Source organism: Amblyraja radiata, chromosome 7, assembly GCF_010909765.2.
Source record: "Amblyraja radiata isolate CabotCenter1 chromosome 7, sAmbRad1.1.pri, whole genome shotgun sequence".
NCBI classification, from domain to species: Eukaryota; Metazoa; Chordata; class Chondrichthyes; order Rajiformes; family Rajidae; genus Amblyraja; species Amblyraja radiata.
In genome coordinates, this window is record NC_045962.1 from 4,957,181 (window position 1) to 4,978,132 (window position 20,952).

The window sequence follows — 20,952 nt, forward strand, 5'->3', positions numbered from 1 at the left end:
CGATGATTATCAATCATGATAAGTGCGAAGCAGGGCCGTTCAAATTAACCTCATTCCTCCGTATTTCAAGAGGCCTGAACCCGCTTAAAGTACTATGGAAGAGAACATCCAATCTGAATTAATATTTTTATTTCCTCACCTTTCGTTGCGAAGATCAAAATTAATTGAATGAATGAATGAATGCGTTTATTGGCCAAGTATAGGGAGGTTTCACGGCAGTCGGGTCACGACCCATGACCCGTACTGTTGCTAGGCTACTCCAAATGGATTACACGCGATGAACTGCAGGTAGGCACTTACCATTGTTTCCAGCGTAGCGGGCCCGTTAAAACCCGCTGAAATTGTCCATTTTTGCGCTGTAAATAATTATGGAAATCGGGGTAAGCGTGTGAGACATTCAGCCTACTTCAGAATTCCAAAAGTGAGGAGAAATGATGGTAGATAGAAACAAGAGCTGAAGGGACAACAACAGCCAGAGTGCTTGGCGAACATTGGCCGTTTGCTCACTGCATTTCATCAACTAAGGCATTATTTGTGTTTTTTCTTGATTCCTTTGGCATCTAAAAAGTTTCAGAAGTGATAAATCTGGCTGTAATTTTTTTTAATCGCCCATGGTTCTCGTGGGTTTTTACATACAAAATGAAAACGCATCTGAAGAAAAATTTACAGCCAGATTTATCACTTCTGAGAATTTTTAGATGCCAAAGGAATCAAGAAAAAACACAAATAATGCCTTACTTGATGAAATGCAATGAGCAAACACGATAATTCCCAATATTTTCAATGTTTCAAAGTTACCGTTTCCAGCATTAATAACATATACCGGAAGTGACGGATGTCTTCCAGTTGGATTTAGCGGCTCCGTGCGTCGAGCCCTATGACCCAGTGACCTTTCGTGCAACCACCCTATTCGCATACAAGGAATTTACCTTGGTGCTCCGCCCACAAGTGACAACATGACATACAGTGACAGGAATGACACATAAAACATTAATTCTGTTCAATTCAAAGGTTTTAATAATGCGAAACATGATCTTGAAATCTTTATTTCCTCAATTCCACTTCATTAAAGCAAGTCCTGACTTCAGAAGTCTGTCTTCATAATTGTGGCATAGAAATAACCAATTTCACAAATACGTTTTTTTAAATTAATTTTATCTTAAACCACCAGGAATTCCAAGCTAGACACAAAAAGCTGGAATCCCAAAACGAGACCAGAAACATCACCCATTCCTTCTCTCCAGAGATGCTTCCTGTCCCACTGATTTACTCAAGTTTTTTGTGTCTATCTTCGATTTAAACCAGCATCTGCAGTTCCTTCCTGTACACCAAGAATTCCACCTCTATTACAGGCTGCAGAATCAACCTCTCGAAAAATAAAAACATCCCAAAATCACGTTGAGATTGTCTTTTTGCATCAATTGACATGACATTGATTTTCAAAGTGAACACCATCTTACTATTCACAGATTGACATACTTGTGGTATAGGCCATGTAGTACCAAGTGTGAATGTAAATATGGTGTGATTTAGTATTAGTTTAGAGATACAGTATGGAAACATGCCTTTCAGCCTGGGGTCTCAACCTGAAACATCACCCATTCCTTCTCTCCAGAGATGTTGCCTGATCCGCTCAGTTACTCCAGCATTTTGTGTATCTTTCAGCCCACTGAATCCACACTGACCATTGATCATACGTTCGTACTGGTTCTATGTCATCCCACTTTTACGTCAAGAGCCTACACACAAGGGGAAATTTACAGAGGCATCTTTGGGATGTGGGAGGAAACCAGAGCACCCAGAGGAAACCCACGTAGTCATAGGGGGAACATGTAAACTCCATAAAGACAACGCCCGAGGTCAGGATCAAACCTGAGTCTCTAGCGCTGCAAGGCAACAGCTCTACTAGCTGTGCCACAGCGCCCTCCTTCCCTTTGGTGTCTGGTGAACATTATTTGCCTTTTAATTTCTTGTGCTGGCAAGTGGTAAAATGTCAATGGTCATTTTGAACCTGAGCCAGAGTTAGGAATACTGGGGGTTAAAACATGGGCAACCTTTGCATCTGGAGCAAGGGTCCAAAGTGTGGGCCAGGCATGTTGCCGAAGCTGAGCTTGGGAACATAAACACTGGGGATGGAGCATTTATATAGTTGTTATATCTCAGATGAGAGTGAGCACTTCCCATTGTAGACATAGCATCATTGCTGGCAGCCTTTGATTATATCTGCTACAGGTCTACCACCGGTTTTCCAGCGACTGGTTATCCGGCACCTCCTTTGATCCAACCAAAATTACAAGAACACATTTGAAATTCCTCCTGGAAATGCCACCATAAATGTGGTGCCTAGACCAGGTGAAGCTGCCCATCTTGACGGTATTGGGAATTCCACGCTGATCGGCAGGCTGAATTTGCCCCCTGCAGCCAGGGCTCTGGAACTCCCGCTCTTCCGGAGCCAGCAGATCTGTTCCATAGCCGACTTCCGAACCTGACTTTGTGGGCCAATATCTCGGTTGCCTAGGTGGGCTGTTTAGGTGCTGTTGGACTTCTCTCAAAGGCCTAGACCTCCGTTGGTTTGGCAAAACGGATAATCCGTAAAAGCTCTGGAACCAAGGATGCCGGAAAATTGGTGGTGAACCTGTAGTAATATCTGCATTTTTTTGGTTATCTATGGGAGTTCCAATCCCCTATCCCTTGTGAATGGGGACCTAGTGTGAATGCATTCAATTCTATACACCACATAAATTATATATGGTACGTTATCCTTCCCATCATCCTCCAATCTAATTCAATATTAATTAACAAAATTATTCAAATATGCTGAAGGTCTCCTCTTCATAGAAGAGCATCTAACCTTTACCTAAACTGCATAGGATTTTTGATTCTCTACAGTCTGATTACAATCTTCCCACAGCCACATTGTCCAAATGATCCATCATCGACACTTGCCCCAAACTCTTTATCAGCAGTCACCTCTGGCGCTGGAAGATAACTGATAGCATCTACGTTTTCTTGTCAGTTCTTTGCTTTGGAAACAATGGTATATTTATATGCATTCAGAGTTAATGCTCATCTGAGACATCTTGGAGAAGGAAATCAGAGATCTGTACTTTATGCAAATGGTGAAGTGAGATCCATAATTGCACTTAAAGAATCACTGTACTCCAGTCACAATGGTTAAGCTGTTCTTTGCTGTTGTTGCCATTCAGTTCATTTACCCCATTGGCTTTTTAGAGTGACTTTCTATTTGATGGGACAACACAGCATCTGCATTTTATGGTCCATTGAGTAATGGATAACCCCAATGGTAGACTTTTCACTTTAATGACATCCTTTCGTATCAAACAACGAGAACTGCACTCCAAGTGAGTTCTCACTAATGTTTTGTATGGCTGTAACATGACTTCAAAACTCTTGTATTATGTGCACTGACTGATGAGGGAAAGCCTGTTAAATGCCTTCTCCACCACCATTTTTTGGACCTCTTTTTAAAAGTAATTGCCTGCTAATCTCTGTGAGCCAGATCATGAAAAATGGCAAAACAGGAAGGAGTACAGGAAGGAGAACTTAGTAACATGGTGCCACAACAACAACCTTTTCCTCAGTTACAGCAAGACTAAGAAGCCATTGGCTTCAGAAAATGTAGTGGAATATATGCCCCAATCAGCATCAATGGTGCCAAAGTGAAAATGGCTGAGAATGTCAATTTCCTTGGCGTAAATATTACCAACAATCTATCATGGACCAAACACTTTGAAGCAACAGCCAAGAAAGCACACCAACACCTCGACTTCCTCAGGTGTCTGTGGAAATTTGGTATGTCTCTATTGACTCTTACAAACTTCTGCAGATGCACCGTAGAAAGCATACTGTCAGGTTGCATGGCAGCTTGTTTTAAGAACAGCTCTGCCCAAGACCACAAGAAATTGCAGAGAGCTGGCGATGTAGCCTAGTCCATCACACAGATCAAACTCCCCACCATTGATTCAACTACACTTCTACACTTGGAATAACATTCAACATAATCAAAGACCTTTCCCACTGTAAAAGAACAAATGGTAGGTGTAAAAAAATAAAAAGGAAGTATGAGGTCAAAAAGTAACAGGATATCTGTTTAGCAGCTGTGCGGGTTGGTTTTGAAAAATAATAACCAAATGCTCCCTCAATAGCAAGAATGTCCTTCCTCAAACTCGGAGACCAAAACTGCACACAATACTCCAGGTGTGGTCTCACTAGGGCCCTGTACAACTGGACCTCTTTGCTCCTATACTCAACTCCTCTTGTTATGAAGGCCAACATACCTTCATTTCCCTAAAAGATGAGGACATCAAAGATGTCCTGGTATGGAACACCTCATCTCGGGCGCAGATGCGGCATAGATGGAGGGGAATAGGGGATAGAATCTTTGCAGGGTGGCAAGAAGTGTGGTCCAGAGAGCTGTGGGAGTCAGTAGTCCTCACCTTTCACCCCATAAGCCATCAAATACAGCACATAATTCTCAAACATTTTCGCCACCTCCAACGGGATCCCACCACGAGTCACATCTTTCCATCTCTACCCCATTCCGCTTTCCTCCCCTCTGCAACTCCTTGGCTAACTCAACCCTTCCCCTGCATTCACAGGAGATCCATCACCTATTAACTGGAGTTAACTGGAGGGGGACCAACATTCTGGCAGGCATGTTTGCTAGTGTTACACGGGTGGGTTTAAACTAAATAGTGGGGGGGGTCAACAACGTGAAAGCGTATGCCTGCAGTTAACGGGAAAGAGAGTGCAGGAAAGGTCACGCTTAAACTAATATGGAAGGGGGATGGGAAGCTATGCAAGGAGGCCGAGGGCCGTAAAATGAGGACAGAAGTAAAAGGTAGAAGGGAGAAAAGAAAAACAAACCTGAAAGCTTTGTGCCTTAATGCGAGGAGCATTCGTAATAAGGTGAATTAATTGAATGTGCAGTTAGTTGTTAAGGGATATAATATATTTGGGATTGCGGCGATATGGCTCCAGGGTGACCAAGGCTGAGAGTCCAATTTTTTTTTTTTTTTTTAATTTAACCTTTATTTAACCAGGATAAGTCTCATTGAGATTAAAAATCTATTTTACAAGAGAGTCCTGGCCAAGACAGGCAGCAGCACAGTTCCACAGTTACAGACAATAATTAAAAAAAATTAAATTAAAAAAAAAACAAAAAAAAAACAACAGAGAACATATAAATAGAGTCACAGTCAGAACATCATCAAACAAAGCATGTACAGCCAGGAGAGCCCGCTTCAACATCATTAAGAAGGGATATGCAGTGGTATTCAATATTCAGGAAGGATAGACAGAAAGGAAGAGGACGTGGAGTGGCATTGCTGGTTAAAGAGGAGATTAATGCAAGGAGAGATATTAGCTTGGATGCTGTAGAATTGGTATGGGTAGAACTGCGAATTAGCCAAGGGCAGAAAACGCTTGTTTGTGTTGTGTACAGATCACCAAACAGCAGTAGTGAGGTTGGGGATGGCATCAAACAGGGAATTAAAGCATTCAGCAAAGATACAGCAGTTATCATGTGTGACTTTAATCTGCATATAGATTGGGCTAACCAAATTGGTAACAACACTGAGGAGGGGGATTTCCTGGAGTGTATACGTTCTAAGAAAATGTGATTTGTTTTCTAAGCCAATATGTAGAGGAATCACCTAGAGGGCAGGCCATCCTGGACTGGGTATCGTGCAATGAGGAATAATTAGTTAGCGATCTTGTTGTGCGAAGCCCCTTGGGCAACAGTGACCATAATATGGTAGAATTCTGCATTAAGATGGAGAGTGACACAGTTAATTCAGAGACACAGGTCTTGAATTTAAAGAAAGGTAACTTTGATGGTATAAAACGGGAATTGGCTGGGATAGACTGGCAGATGCTACTTAAAGGGATGACGGTGGATAAGCAATGGCAAAGTTTTAAAGATCGCATGGATGAATTACATCCCGGTCTGCCGTAAAAATATAACAGGGAAAGCGGCTCAACTGTAGCTAACGAGGAAAATTAGGGACAGTGTTAAATACAAGGAAGAGGCATATAAATCGGCCAGAGGAAGCCGCAAAACGGAGGGAGAAATTTAGGAATTCAACAAAGGAGGACAAAGGGGTTAATTAAGAGGGGAATAATAGAGCACGAAAGAAAGCTTGCAGGGAATATAAAACCTGACCGTAAAAGCTTCTTTAGATATGTGAAGAAGAAAAGATTAGTGAAGATAAATGTAGGTCAGAAACTGGTGAATTTATAATGGGGAAACAAGGAAATGGCAGACCAGTTAAACAAGTACTTCATTAAGGAAGACACAAACAATCTCCCAGAAATACTAGGGGACCAAGGATCTAGTGGGACGGAGGAACTGAAGGGAATCCACATTAGTCAGGAAATGGTGTTAGGTAAACTGTTGGGACTGAAGGCAGATAAATCCCCAGGGCCTGATGGTCTGCATCCCAGAGTACTCAAGGAGATGGCCCTGGAAATCGTGGATGCATTGGTGATCATTTTCCAATGTTCAATAGACTCTGGATCAGTTCCAGTGGACTGGAGGGTAGCCATTTTTAAGAAAGGAGGAAGAGAGAAAATACAGAATTATAGACCAGTTAGTCTGACATCGGTAGTGGGAAAGATGCTCGAGTCGATTATTAAAGATGTAATAGCAGCGCATTTGGAAGGCAGTGACAGGATCAGTCAAAGTCAGCATGGATTTATGAAGGGGAAATCATACTTGACTAATCTGGAATTTTTTGAGGGTGTAACAAGTAGAATGGATAAGGGAGAGCCAGTGGATGTGGTGTGTCTGGACTTTCAAAAAGCCGTTGACAAGGTCCCACACAAGAGATTAGTGTGCAAAATTAGAGCACATGGTATTGGGGGTAGGGTATTGACGGATGGAGAACTAGTTGGCAGACAGGAAGCAAAGAATAGGAATTAACAGGTCCTTTTCAGAATGGCAGGCAGTGACTAGTGGAGTGCCACAAGGCTCAGTGCGGGAACGCCAGCTATTTACAATAGATAATAATGATTTAGCAGGGCTCTCACTTAACTTTTTTTCTCTGTTGTCATCCGGGCAGCCTAGGAAGCTTTTAGGTTGCCAAATGACAGTTTAGCTGGTCATTTAAGATGGCTTGCATGACGCGTGCGATAATGTGCTCGGACGAAGTGCGTAGTTACCAGTCAGAATTATGCTCAATGAAGCAGTCACATATTATATCTGCTTCAAATAAAGTCACAAACTAAACATATTCACCAATCAAGCCATGATATATACCACAATGACAGGCAGCAAAATTATAATACAGTATCTCAACTCTTTTTACACGTTACAATGAATGCAATTTCTATTATTTCTTTCCACTTCCAAACAAAAATGTGGTTGGATTATTCAGCGTATGATCAACCTGTGCCAATAAATCCTGGACCATGGTAACATATATGCTTAACCATGCACACTACAGATTGATGCAAGCATGTTTTCTGTGAAGGCCCGAAAATTATCATGACATGGCCATAGCATGGGTCGTTATTGCTATTGGTACAGAAACTCTCGCTTCCCACATAATTTATCCACAACAAAATATACAGGTTGCAAGGAAATTTCTAAAGGCATTTTATGATAATAGCTGTTAAAACTGACTATACCCATCTGATGGGTTAAACATTACACTAACTGACAAGAGATGGCCAAAGGACATAACTGCAGCAAATGTTCTTTTGGCAATATGTTTAAAGGTGTCAAAATGCCACATTACCGGACATTCAAATTAGATGTATGTGTTGTGAACAGCAATGAAGATACCCAGTTTGAACCAGAGTTAAAAAAAATTATTGATAAACGCTGTTTCCATCATTCCCACTTCAGAATTAATGTTAAATTTTCAACTGAAATATCTCCTGACCAAATTCGTGATGTACATGACCGACTGTAGAAGTAAAACCTGGATAAATCCAGCGTATAGTTGTGAATGTTGCTCATTAAATAACCACAGTACTGATATTCCATATTAAGAGCATTGATTTGCCGTTAAAATGAATTCTGTAATAACATGTCTACGGTAGCAGTGGCAATTGAACACTGCGGTTTAATGTTTCACGTGTTCACAATTTAATTAATCCATCTTAATGGATTAAAACAAATAATAACATTGAGAATTAAAACACATTTGATTGCATTCCGTTATCAAACATAGTCAATGTTCGCTCTGAAGACATTTCCAGCGCAGTAGGGTCGGGGGGGGGGGGTGAATCAATGCAGGGTGGATAGATGGGGGGGGGGGGGGGTTGAGAAGGCAATCGGTGAGGGATGGATGGTTGAGGCAGGGCAATTAGTGCGTGTTGGTTGGAGTAGGTAAAATTATGAGGGGAGAGCGTGGGGGATGTACGTGGGGGTTGAATGGGGGGTTCAGTAAGGGATTGACGGGGATCAGTACAGGATGGATGGGGGGGATCAGTGCAGGATGGATGGGGGGTTCAGTACAGGATGAATGGGAAGATCACTGCAGGATGGATGTGGGGGATTGGTGCAGGATGGATGGCGGGGATCAGTACAGGATGAATAGGAGGATCACTACAGGATGGATGGATGGGGGGATCAGTACAGGATGGATGGGGGGGTCAGTACAGGAGGAATGGGGAGATCACTGCAGGATGGATGGGGGATTGGTGCAGGATAAATGGAGTGGGGTCAGTACAGGATGGATCGGGAGATCAGTGCAGGATGAATGGGAGGGAGCAGTGCAGGATGGATGGGGGGTGGCAGGAGAATCAATGCGAGGTGTATAGGGAGGTGGTGCAGGATGAATAGATGGGGGAGGGGGCGGTAGATGGGGACGGGAGTACAGGGGATGTCAGTGAGGACTGAATAGAGGCGGGAATGGAGATCAGTGCGGGATGGAGATGAGGTGTCCCAGGATAAGGGCGGGTGGAGGGGGACTTACAAGAGAGAGAGAGAGAGAGAGAGCGAGAGAGAGAGAGGGGAAGGGGCAGAGGAGGTGGGGAGCAAGGAAGGTCTGAGCTCCTCAAACAACACCGGCATCATCACCCCGCTGCCTTGTCCGTCCCTGTCCTCACCAAGTGCCGCCGCCAAAGGGGGAAGTTAGTTTGGATCTCCTCGCCACCACATCCCCTCCTCCGCCAACCAACAGGAAGGTGCGGGGCCGAGCGGTGCAGGTGCTTCAGACGGCGGAAGGAGGCCTCACCCTTCCTCCCGGCCTCGGTGTGCTGGAGGGTTCGTTTTAAAAGCGGTTATCGCCGTTGGCGGAGTGGCACGCAGCGGCCGCTGTGAGGGCGGGCAAGGTGCGGGAGGAGGTGGAGCCGCCATCGTCGCCGCTGCTGCTGCGCGGGGCCCGTCATTCACTCCGACGCTCCATCACCCCGCACTACAGCCGTCGCCGCCGCCGACCAGAAACGTTACTTATTCCTTTTCTCCAGAGATGCTGCCTGACCCGCTGAGTTACATCAGTTTTTTGTGTCTATCTTCGGTATAAACCAGTATCTGCAGTGTCAAGCCGGGAAAAATAACACGGCTTTTAGGTTGCCCGGCGGGACTTTAGGTGGCCATTGGCAACCGGATAGTCGTTAATTTTGAGCCCTGTTCAGACAAAGGAATTAAATGTGACATCTCAAGTTTGCAGATGACACAAACCTGGATGGCAGTGTGAGCTGTGAGGAGGATGCTATGAGGCTGCAGGGTGACTTGGATAGGTCGGGTGGGTGGACAGATGCATGGCAGATGCAGTATAATGTGGATACATGTGAGGTTATCCACTTTGGTGGCAAGAACGGCAGATAATTATCTGAATGGTGTCAGATTAGGAAAAAGGGAGATGCAATGAAACCTAGGTGTCCTTGTACATCAGTCACTGAAAGTAAGCATGCAGGTACAGCAGGCAGCAACGAAAACAAATGGCATGTTGGTCTTCATAGTGAGAGGATTTGAGTTGAGGAGCAAGGAGGTCCTATGCAGTTGTACAGGGCCCAGGTGAGACCGCACCTGGAGTATTGTGTGCAGTTTTGGTCCTAATTTGAGGAAGGACATTCTTGCTAATGAGGGAGTGCAGCGTAGGTTCACCAGGTTAATTCCCGGAATGGCGGGACTAACATACGATGAAAGAATGGATCGACTGGGCTTATATTCACTGGAATTTAGAAGGATGAGGGGGCATCTTATAGAAACATATAAAATTCTTAAGGGATTGGGCAGGCTAGATGCAGGAAAAATGTACCCCGTGTTGGGGGAGTCCAGAACAAGCGGTCATAGTTTAAGAATAAAGGGTAGGCCATTTAGTAATGAGATGAGGAAAAACTTTTTCAGCCCGAGTTTTGAATCAGTGGAATTCTCTGCCACAGAAGGCAGTGGAGGCCAACAAGCGAGTTTGGTATTTCAACAGCGCATACCCAGGTCATAGGTCACTCGAGATAAACATTCTCGGCAGCTGAGCTGCTGCATGTATACAGACCTGTGTTTCATCCGTAGAGAGGATGGAACCCGGGTCTCCGGCGCTGCAAGCGCTGTTGAATTGCTACTGGAGTTAGCAACACCATTTCTCCGTTCTCCACTGGTCCATGCAGAAATCTCAGCAGTTTCAATCTCATGGGCACAAACTGCATGTGACAAAAATGTGCGTGAGAGGGCCAATTTCTCGGCATTAATATCGGAGTTTGGGTGGAAGTGATGACATGCCAGATGGTGGGGACTATTCACAGGCAGTGAAAGGCCTTAGGGTACAAACCAGAACCAAGATATTACAAAGCATCAAACGTCCTGGAGTGCAGTTGTTGATGTTACTGTGAAATGCGCCAATCGGCGGTGGTTTATTTTGTGATCTTATGTGGACATAGTGGGGAAAATCTGGCCAAGCCCCGGGTTCGACTCCGACCTGGGTGTGTGTGGAGTTTGCAGGTTCTCCCTGTGCAATATAACGTTGGTTTCCTCCAAAGATGTGCAGGTTCATAGGTTAATTAGCCTCTGAAAATTGCCCCGAGTGTGTAGCGAATGGATGAGAAAGTGAGATAAAGTAGAACAAGTGTGAATGGGTGATCGGCGTGGACTTGGTGGGCCGAAAGGCCTGTTTCCGTGCTGTGTCCCTAAACCAAATTAATCTAACTTGGTAAAGGTAAGTCATCGGAGGACGCAGGGAGGGTGGACACGGAAACAGGTGGGGTTAAAGGGAGGAAGGAAAGTTGTCTGGGACCAAATTCTGGGACCAAAAAGCACTAGGGGACCTAGGTGAGAGGGGAAAGATTTAATAAGAACCTGAAGTTCAACTTTTTTCACACAGTGGGTGGTGGGGAAGTTACCAAGGCAGGTATAATAATATTTTGAAAGACATTTGGACATGTGCATGGATAGGAACCCTCTCTCTCTCTCTCTCCATCCTCTCTCTCTCCACCCCCCCCCCCCCCCGCCTCCCCCCTCTCTCTCTCCACCTCTCTCTCTGCCACCCTGTCTCCTATTCCCCACTGTCTCAACAGATGAATTACGGTCCGGTCCCCCTCAGCCTGGTGTATGGGTTCCATTCTCACTCGGGCTGTGCTCCCGGGTTATTATACAGGAGCGAACCACGCACCCTTCTCCTGCACAACCCCAGGAGGCAGATTTGTGAGCGGAGTCTCACTACCGTCCCCGTCCTGATTATCCCATCCCTGTCCGGGGGTGGCCGGAGATGTCAGGGGTGACCCTGGACTGACTGGACACTGGCCCAGAGCTGTGGCGACCCCAGGCTTACAGCCAGCGCGGAGAAGAAGTGCTAACTCCAGCTCAACTCTGCTCCAACTCCCGAGGAACCCATTCCCCGACTGGCCGGGGACCGTCAGCTGCATCTCTTGCCTTATCCAGTGGTTGTCGGTTAACACCCTCAGTGTTGGCGAAAGCCGAGTACCAGTCATCAACGGGAATACACACAAAATGCTGCAGTAACTCAGCGGGTCAGGCAACATCTCTGGAGAAGGGTCTCGACCCGAAACGTCACCTATACCTTGTCTCCAAAGATGCTGCCTGTCCCGCTGAGTTACTCCAGGTGTAAACCAACACCTGCAGTTCCTTCCTACACGGAAATTAACTGGGTATCAATTACCTTATCAAACCTATATAACTAAAAGTCTCATCTTGACCACTTCCTGTCTACACTGTTAATTGATTTTAGAAAAAAACGCTATTGTATATCACCATGATTTTTTGCCATCTTACTCACAGTCCTCTTCCGCTGCAGCAGCCCCAAGGATTTTTCAGATTGCTGAAAAATAAAAGTTATGAATGCTTAAAAAATCTTGAGATCAGCTGATTGGTCCTCTCGTCTGTCAATCACCATGATGAAGGTAACGCCCCTTCCAGGGGGGGCAGGAATATATGTCTGGAAGATCATGAGGGAGTGTCCACAACTGTGATTCTAAGCTGTGAGTCAACTGAACTGTGGTCTGCAATGGTCCAGAAGGTGGGTTTGTGAAGTGAGATAGAAATAAGAATGAATTAATGTTCATAAAAGAGCGACGCCTGTCCGCTATTGAGTTGACAGAATTCTAGATTAATTCATTGGTAGAATAGTTAACAATTTATACATAGTTTATACAGCCAGCGCTTCATTTGCTTTTTCTTTATCACAAATTACCTTTGACAATTCCCATGCTTGCGTTTTTCGGAATATCGAACTCGCTTATTCACTGGATGTATTCAAGAGAGAGTTAGATATAGCTCTTCGGGCTAATGGAATCTAGGGATATGGGGAAAAAGCAGGAACAGGGTACTGATTCTGGATGATCAGCCATGATCATATTGAATGGCGGAGCTGGCTCGAAGGGCCGAATGGCCTACTCCTGCACCTACTTTCTATGTTTCTTCCTATTCCTCCTCCCCTGACTCTGTCCAGGTACTCCGACAATCCTTTCAGGTAAGGCAGATGTTCACTTGCATCTCCTCTAACTCCATCTACTGTATCTGTTCTTCTAGGTGTGGACATCTTCGCTCAGTCTGCCTTGGCCTACGTGATCTCCCAGTTGCCAAGCATTTTAACTCCCCTTCCCACACTGACCTTTCTGGCCTGGGCCTCCTCCATTGTCAGAGTGAGGCCCAATGCAAATTGGAGGAACATCATCAGTCTGACTCTCAGTGAAGAAGGTCTCGACTGGAAATATCACATGTTCCTTCTCTCCAGAGATGCTGCCTGACTCGCTGAGTTACTTCAGCATTTTATTTCTGTCTTCATTTGTACAATAGGTTTGGATGAATGAAAATAAACAATGAACAGTCATTGCACAAGGGTTAGTGAAAGTAAATAATAGGTTTGGTCAAACATTCAAAGTAGCTTGAAAGAGGAAGGGTAGAATTCCGGAAACTCAGGTTCTTACCACAGAAGTGAAAAAAAGAGTGCAGCTGCAGAAATTCATTGGGTCAGGCAGCATCGGTATTTGGAATTGAACAGTCAATGTTTTGGTCTGGACTGAGAGTTGAGGGAAAGTAGCCAGTATAAAGAGATGTGGGGAGGAGTGTGACAAGAGTCAGACAAGAGCTGGCATGCAATAGGTGGACGATAGACACAAAAAGCTGGAGTAACTCAGCAGCCAGGCAGTATCTCTAGAGAAAAGGAATAGGTGACATTTCGGTCACCTATTCCTTTTCTCTAGTGATGCTGTCTGACCCGCTGAATTACTCCAGCTTTTCGTGTCTATCATCGGTTTAAACCAGCATCTGCAGTTCCTTTCTACACAAGCAATAGATGGATACATGTGAAGAAGGGTTGATTGGCAAATAACGGTTAGCTGGGGGATGGAAGGGTGAAGATAGCAAGGGTGAAGAGGCTGGAAGGATCAGTGAACAAACGGCTGCAGATTCTGGTATTTAATAGGAAATTAAGATAAAGAGTGGAAACGGGACGTGGCAGATCGGGCACCAACAGTCTCATCGCTCCCACACTGCCCCTTTCTGTTTTGCCGCAGTCACCACGCTCCCCCTGACTCCCTGGTTCACTCACCCTTCCCAACCCATCCCTCTCCCACCTCAGGCAGTTTCTCCTGCAACTGAGGGAGTAAGATATGTATCCTTGTACCTCCTCTCTCACCTCCATTCAGGGATCTAAACAGGTGTTCCAGGTGAGGCAGAATTCCAAAGCACCCCCACCACACTCATCTGTTGCATTCGATGCTCTGAATGTGGCCTCCTCTGCACCAGCGAGACTAAATGCAGACTGCACCTGCACTCTGGCCACCTGAAACTCCCAGTTGTGAGTTATTTTATTTCCCCTTACAATATCCACACCACCTTGTTTGCCCTCAGCTTCCCCAACTGCTAGAGTGAAGCAAAACACAACTAAAAAACAGCACCTCATATTCAGCCTAAATAGTCTAAAACCCAATGGCTTGAACATTGAATTCTCCAATTTCAGGTAACCTGCACCCTCTGTCCCATTCTCTCTCCTCTGATCTACCCGAATCTTTCACATATCCCTTTCCCACCTTATAGAAACATAGAAAATATGTGCAGGAGTAGGCCATTCGGCCCTTCGAGCCTGCACCACCATTCAATATGAGCATGGATGATCATTATCACCTTGTTTCTTTCTCATCGCTAGAGCCAGGATTTTGCCATAAATGCCATGTGCCTTTTTTTTATGATTTCACCAGGATAATGCCTTTTTCAAGATCGAGTGCCTAAATCAGCCATTTTTTTGCCATTTTGCTAAAATGTCGTGCTATTTTCTCTAGTTGTACCGTGATTACAATGACGTTTTCTATGTTAACACGCTAATATTAATGTTATTATTAACGTGTTAACATAGTATAACTTAAAAGAAAACTTCCACCACCGGGGCGAAACCGAGGCACCACCGCCGGTCATTCATTCGTTTGTGCCGCTGCCCGCTGGTTCAGTCTTCTCCAAGATCTATTTAAGAAAGAACTGCAGGTGCTGGAAAAATCGAAGGTAGACAAAAAATACTGGAGAAACTCAGCGGATGAGGCAGCATCTATGGAGAGAAGGAATAGGCGAAGTTTCGGCTCGAGACCCTTCTCCAGACTGATGTGGGAGTGGGGGCGGAAAAAGAAAGAGGCGGAGATAGTAGGACTAGGAGAGCTGGGATGCGGGTGGGGAAGGAGGGAGAAGACAAGGGCTATCTAAAATTAGAGGTCAATGTTGATACCGCTAGGGTGTAGACCACCCAAGTGAAATACCCAAGCATGTCTCCTCACTACATTTACTGCTGGCTCCAGTCGCAAATCTGAGTTTTTGAGTTATCCGTGCAAGGTATTCATTGATGCTGGAATTCCACTGTGGAAATTGGAAAACAAATCTCTCAGAGGCTTTTTTAGAGAAATACACAGAGGAACATATACCAAGCGAGTCATCATTACGGAAACATTATGTTGACAGCAGCTTCAACATTGTTGTGCAGAAAATTAGAGATGAAGTTGCATGCAACAAAATATGGATCTCAATAGACGAGACAACCGATGCTGTGGCGAGATATGTTGCCAATGTGGTCATCGGTACACTGGAGACAGGTCAACCATCAAAGGAGTATTTGTTGACATCGGAAGTATTGGAGGTCAAAGCTCAACTATTGCTCAGTTGTTTATATCTTCACTTGCTGTACTTTGGCCAGAAGGTATAAATCAGGAGAATGTTCTTCTGTTTGTGACTTAGTTTTATTCCCCAAAATGGTGCATTTGACATGCTTAGCTCACAGAGTTCATAGAATTGCCAAGCACATACGTAGCTTGTTTCCAAATGTCGATTGCCTAGTTTCCAATGTCAAGAAAATCTTCCTCAAAGCACCGTGACGTGTGCAGTTGTTCAAGGAAATGGCACCCGAGATTCCGCTACCTCCTCAGCCCGTTTTGACTAGGTGAGGTACATGGCTCTCTGCTGTACTCTACTATACTGCAAATTTTGAAAAGATAAAATAAATCGTCAACTGTTTTGAAGAAGAATCTGCTGCAGTCAGGATCATCAGTGAAATCATGCAGAAAAAGTCCCTCCACCGCAATCTTTATTACTTCCAACTTTGCAAACTTCCCACAAGCTATCACTTCCCTTGAGAAACGTGGAATAACTTGCTGGTTTTCAACAAAGTAACTGACGATATTCGTAAAGTTCCTGGCGATGTAGGTAAAGACATACAAGGAAAATGTGAGAGAGTGATTTTAGCTAACAAAGATCTTGAAGAAATAGAAAACATAGCTAAAGTTCTCAAAGGTAGTTGTAATGCACAAGATAGCGACATGAATAGAGTCTGTAGCTTGTTTCGGGTATGCATTAGTGACTCAGCTGAGGTAGAAAGAAATTTTTCACAATTGAAGCATATTCTGTCTAACAGACGGCATAGTTTAACACCAGATAATGTGAAAAGAATGCTAGTAGTTATGTGCAACCAGGCAACTTTGATCATTTAATGCAGTATACCTTTATATTATCATTTTTAACCATATGGAAATTGTGGAATTGTGGAAATAAATGCCTTTTTTGTCAATAGATGCCTTTTTCGTGGCTTTTTTGTAATTTTATTATGCCTTTTTGCCTGCCTATTTCAGTTTTTTAGTGCCTAAACATCCTGGCTCTACTCATCACACTCCTCCCACTGAATTCCTTTCTCCCCAACTCAAGCATCTCCTTCCCTCCATTGTCCCAATTTACTACCATGCCTTTTCCATTTCCACACTTCACTATCCTCTTATCAAATTCCTGCAGGCTTTTGTTCTCCACATCACCTCTGAGCTTCCTACGCTATCTTCAACTCCCTCTCCCACCTGTTATCAACACCTCCTCACATTAGCTTCTCATTTTCACCCTACACTCACAATGGCCTGTTTCCTTTATCATTGTAACTTTTTTGCATATCTTTCATTCATTCTTCTTTATCTCTCCACATCACCGCCTATATCTCTCATTTCCCTTATCCCTATCCTTATTGTCTGAAGTAGGGTCTCGACCCGAAACGCCACCCATTCCTTCTCTCCAGAGATGCTGCCTGCCCGCTGAGTTACTCCAGCTTTTCGTGTCTACCCGCCTCACCTGTATCCATCTATCATTTACTCGCTCTCGCCCCACCTGCCAACTTCCCATCTAATCCTTCAGTCAAGATGAAGGTTCTTGACCACAGATGCTACCTGACCTGCTCAGGTGCTCCAGGTTCCTGCATCTACAGCTCTTGCACATTCTCCTGTTACTACAAAACTTCATTTCTGATGTTGTGAATGGTTCCTCTTCTTCATTTATGATTTATTTCCACTTTAGGATTGGCAATCTGTCCATTTTTTCTACCACCAATCTCCAATTTATCTTTCTTTTAAGATTCTTAACACGTGGCGGCCTCGGAGTTTCATGGCAAATTTTCATCAAGCTTGTATTAATCTTACTTGTTCCAGGATCCAGCATCTGCAGTGTGTTGCACCTCTGTCTTAATCTTCTTTGATTTGTCCTCCTACTTTGTCATAGTATTTCTCACTTCATTGGTCATAAATTACATTCTTTGTGTTTGCAACCATTGTGTTTTATCCCCCTCTCCTAGATTACAATCTTTCTGCAGTAGTTTTTATTCTTCTCGCCTTCTATTCAGCTCCTCGAGAAATCTCTTTGTATGGTTCCATTCCTTCCTAACCAATACATCTTCTGCAGTGAGTACTAAAACTGATGGAATCTCAAAGACAGTAAAGAGATTTGGATTTAAACTCTGCTGTGGACTTTAAATTTGGCTTTGTACTGTCCCTATCTTTCACTGTCCCTGCGCAAGCATTTCATTTTGTTAGTGTGGGGATCTGCCAATGCAACTGAAGAATTTGGGATTGAAATTCCCAATAATAATAATATATTTTATTGTCATTGCACATCAGTGCAATGAGATTTGGTATGCAGCTTCCAACCGATGTCAAAAAAATAAATAAATAAGTAAATAAACTGTGCGACGTGACCATCTGAGGGAGACAGTCCAGGGGGGATGGGGGCACTCAGCAGGGCCGGTTCAGAGCTGCTATAGCTCTGGGAATGAAGTCTGGAGGTTCGGGCGTAAAAGGCCTTGTAATGTCTGCCGGAGGGAAGTAGTTCGAACAGTCCATTACAAGGGTGTGAGGAGTCTTTATGGATGCTGACGGCCTTCCTGAGGCACCGTGTGTGGTAGATGCCCTCCAAGGCTGGTAGCTGTGTCCCAATAATCCTCTGCACTCTGTGGACGACGCGCTGAAGAGCTCTCCTCCCCACCTCCGTGCAGCTGAGATACCACACAGAGATGCCATATGTTAATATGCTCTCTGTGGAGCAGCGGTAGAAGGTTGTCAGCAGCTGTTTGGGCAGACCAGTCTTTTTTAATGTCCTCAGGAAGAACAGTCGTTGCTGTGCTTTCTTGACCAGCGCAGCGGTGTTGGTGGACCATGTGAGGTCCTCTGAAATGTGAGTGCCCAGAAACTTAAAGCTGGACACTCTCTCCACACTTTCCCCGTAGATGGAGATTGGGGCGTATTCTCCATTATGGGACCTCCTGAAGACAATAATCAGCTCCTTGGTCTTGGAGGTGTTTAGTGACAAGTTGTTACGTGCGCACCAGTCCGCCAGGTACTGCACCTCTGCTCTGTAGTTTGTTTCATCACCGTTGGCGATCAGCCCAATCACTGTTGTGTCGTCTGCAAACTTCACGATGGTGTTGGTGTCGAATGCAGGAACACAGTCGTGAGTGAAGAGGGAGTAGAGCATGGGGCTTAGTACACAGCCCTGTGGTGTGCCGGTGCTCAGGGCGATAGTGGAGGACAGGAGCGGGCCCAGTCTCACTGCCTGCGGTCGCTCCGTCAGAAAGTTCAGGATCCAATTGCATACCGGCGAGCTGAGGCCTAGCTGGTGGAGTTTGGTGGTGAGCTTGGTGGGGATGACCGTATTGAATGCAGAGCTATAGTCAATGAAGAGCATCCTTACGTACGTGCCCTGTCTGTCCAGGTGAGTCAGGACAGTGTGAAGAGCCAGAGAGATGGCATCCTCTGTTGATCTATTTGCACTGTATGCAAATTGATGAGAGTCCAGTGAGGCAGGGATGCTGGATTTGATGTGGGAGAGGACCAGACTTTCGAAGCACTTCATTGGTATTGGAGTTAGGGCAACCGGGCGGTAGTCATTCAGGTTGGTGACTTTAGACTTTTTCGGCACCGGCACTATGGTAGCTGTTTTCAGGCACTTGGGGACCGTTGCCAGAGATAGAGACAGATTAAAGATTCTCGTGAATACCTCCGCCAGCTGTACAGCACAGTCCTTTAGTACCCTTCCCTGGACTCCATCCGGGCTTGCAGCCTTGCGTGGATTGATCCTACGCAGGGCGCACTGTACAATTCAATTCAATTTTTTTAATTTGTCATTTGAACCTCATTGAGGTTCAAACAAAATGTTGTTTCTGCAGTCATACACACAAGAAAGAACCAAGACACAACACAATTTACACAAACATCCATCACAGCGCATCTCCTCCTCGCTGTGATGGAAGGCAAAGACTTATCTCTCCCCTGCACTCCCCATTCCCCTTCCGATGTCAGAGTCAAAGCCCCCGTACCTCCTGAGTGCTCAGTGTTAATGTCTGTCCCTCCGCCATGGCCAGGGTTATTCCACTCCTGGTGGTGTTGCCAATTTCGAAGCGGGCAAAGAAGGTGTTTAGTTTGTTGGCCAGTGCGATATCACTGTGGGGGCAGGCGGGGCTGCTCTTGTGGTCAGTGATGTCCCTGACACCCTGCCACATGCTTCTGGTGTCCGCGGTATTGAAGTAGTCTTTCACCCTTTGCCTGTGGATGTCTTTGGCCTTTTTTTTTACCTTTGTCACTGCCAAGTTTTACCACAATGGAAAAAAAGGATTTAATATGAAATTTTATAGGTAGGAAAAGTTAGTCAAAGTCGAACTAAAAATTTTGGGGATAGAAACAAAGCGCTGGAGGAACTTAGCGGTCAGAAAGTAACTATGGAGGGAAAGGACAGATGACATTTTGGATCTGAAGAAACGTCTCAACCAGAAATGTTGTCTATTTTCTCCACAAAGACTTGCTAAATTCCTCCAGTGCTTTGTTTTTTGCTCAAGATTTCAGCATTTGCAGTTCCTTGTGTCTGCATATCTTGGAAACCTGAAATATAAGATCAAAAGTGCTGGAAATATTCAGCAAGTGTGTAGTATGGTGGGGAGAGAAAAAATATTATTGTTTCAGATTGATGACCTTTCATCAGCCGTGGACATTATAGTTAATGGTTTAGAAATTCACTGTGGGAATTTTGTAAGAAAATCTAAAAGAGGTCCTAATATTGAAAAGCTATTGGTCAAATTAGAGATTGTTAGAAAGTTATTCAATTTTAACTTTACAATGTAGTTCTAAAGGTCATATTACTGTGACCTCACTCATCACAAAGTAGTTGAGGCAGCATTTGTGAAAGAGTGTAGGAAGCAACTGCAAATGCTGGTTTTCATGATAGACACAAAATGCTGGAGTAACTCAGCGGGACAGGCACCATCTATGGAGAGAAGGAATGGGTGACGTTTCTGGTCGAAAGCCTTCTTCTTGTGAAAGACTTAAGGGGCTGTCCCATTGTACGAGCTAATTCAAGAGCTCTCCCGAGTTTAAAAAAAATCAAACTCGTGGTAAGCACGTAGAATGTATGTTGCGGGTACGCCGGAGCTCGGGACGTCTCTTAGCGGCTCGTAACGCTAACGGCAGGTACTCGGGAAATGCGGTAAGCTCGTGAAGACTCGTGAAGATTTTTCAACGTTGAAAAATGTCCACGAGAGCCCCGAGTACCTACGAGCGGCTATTACTGTAATTCTCCGAGTTCGAATCAGGGGAGACTCAGGAGAACTCTTGAATTAGCTCGTACAGTGGGACAGCCCCATAACTTACTTACTTACTGCCTATTATGCCTCCTGGCATGTAGGGCAGCAACGAAGGTCCTCCATTCCTGTCTGTTTTGGGCTAGCTTCGGGACACTACCCCAGGTCAGGTCCATTG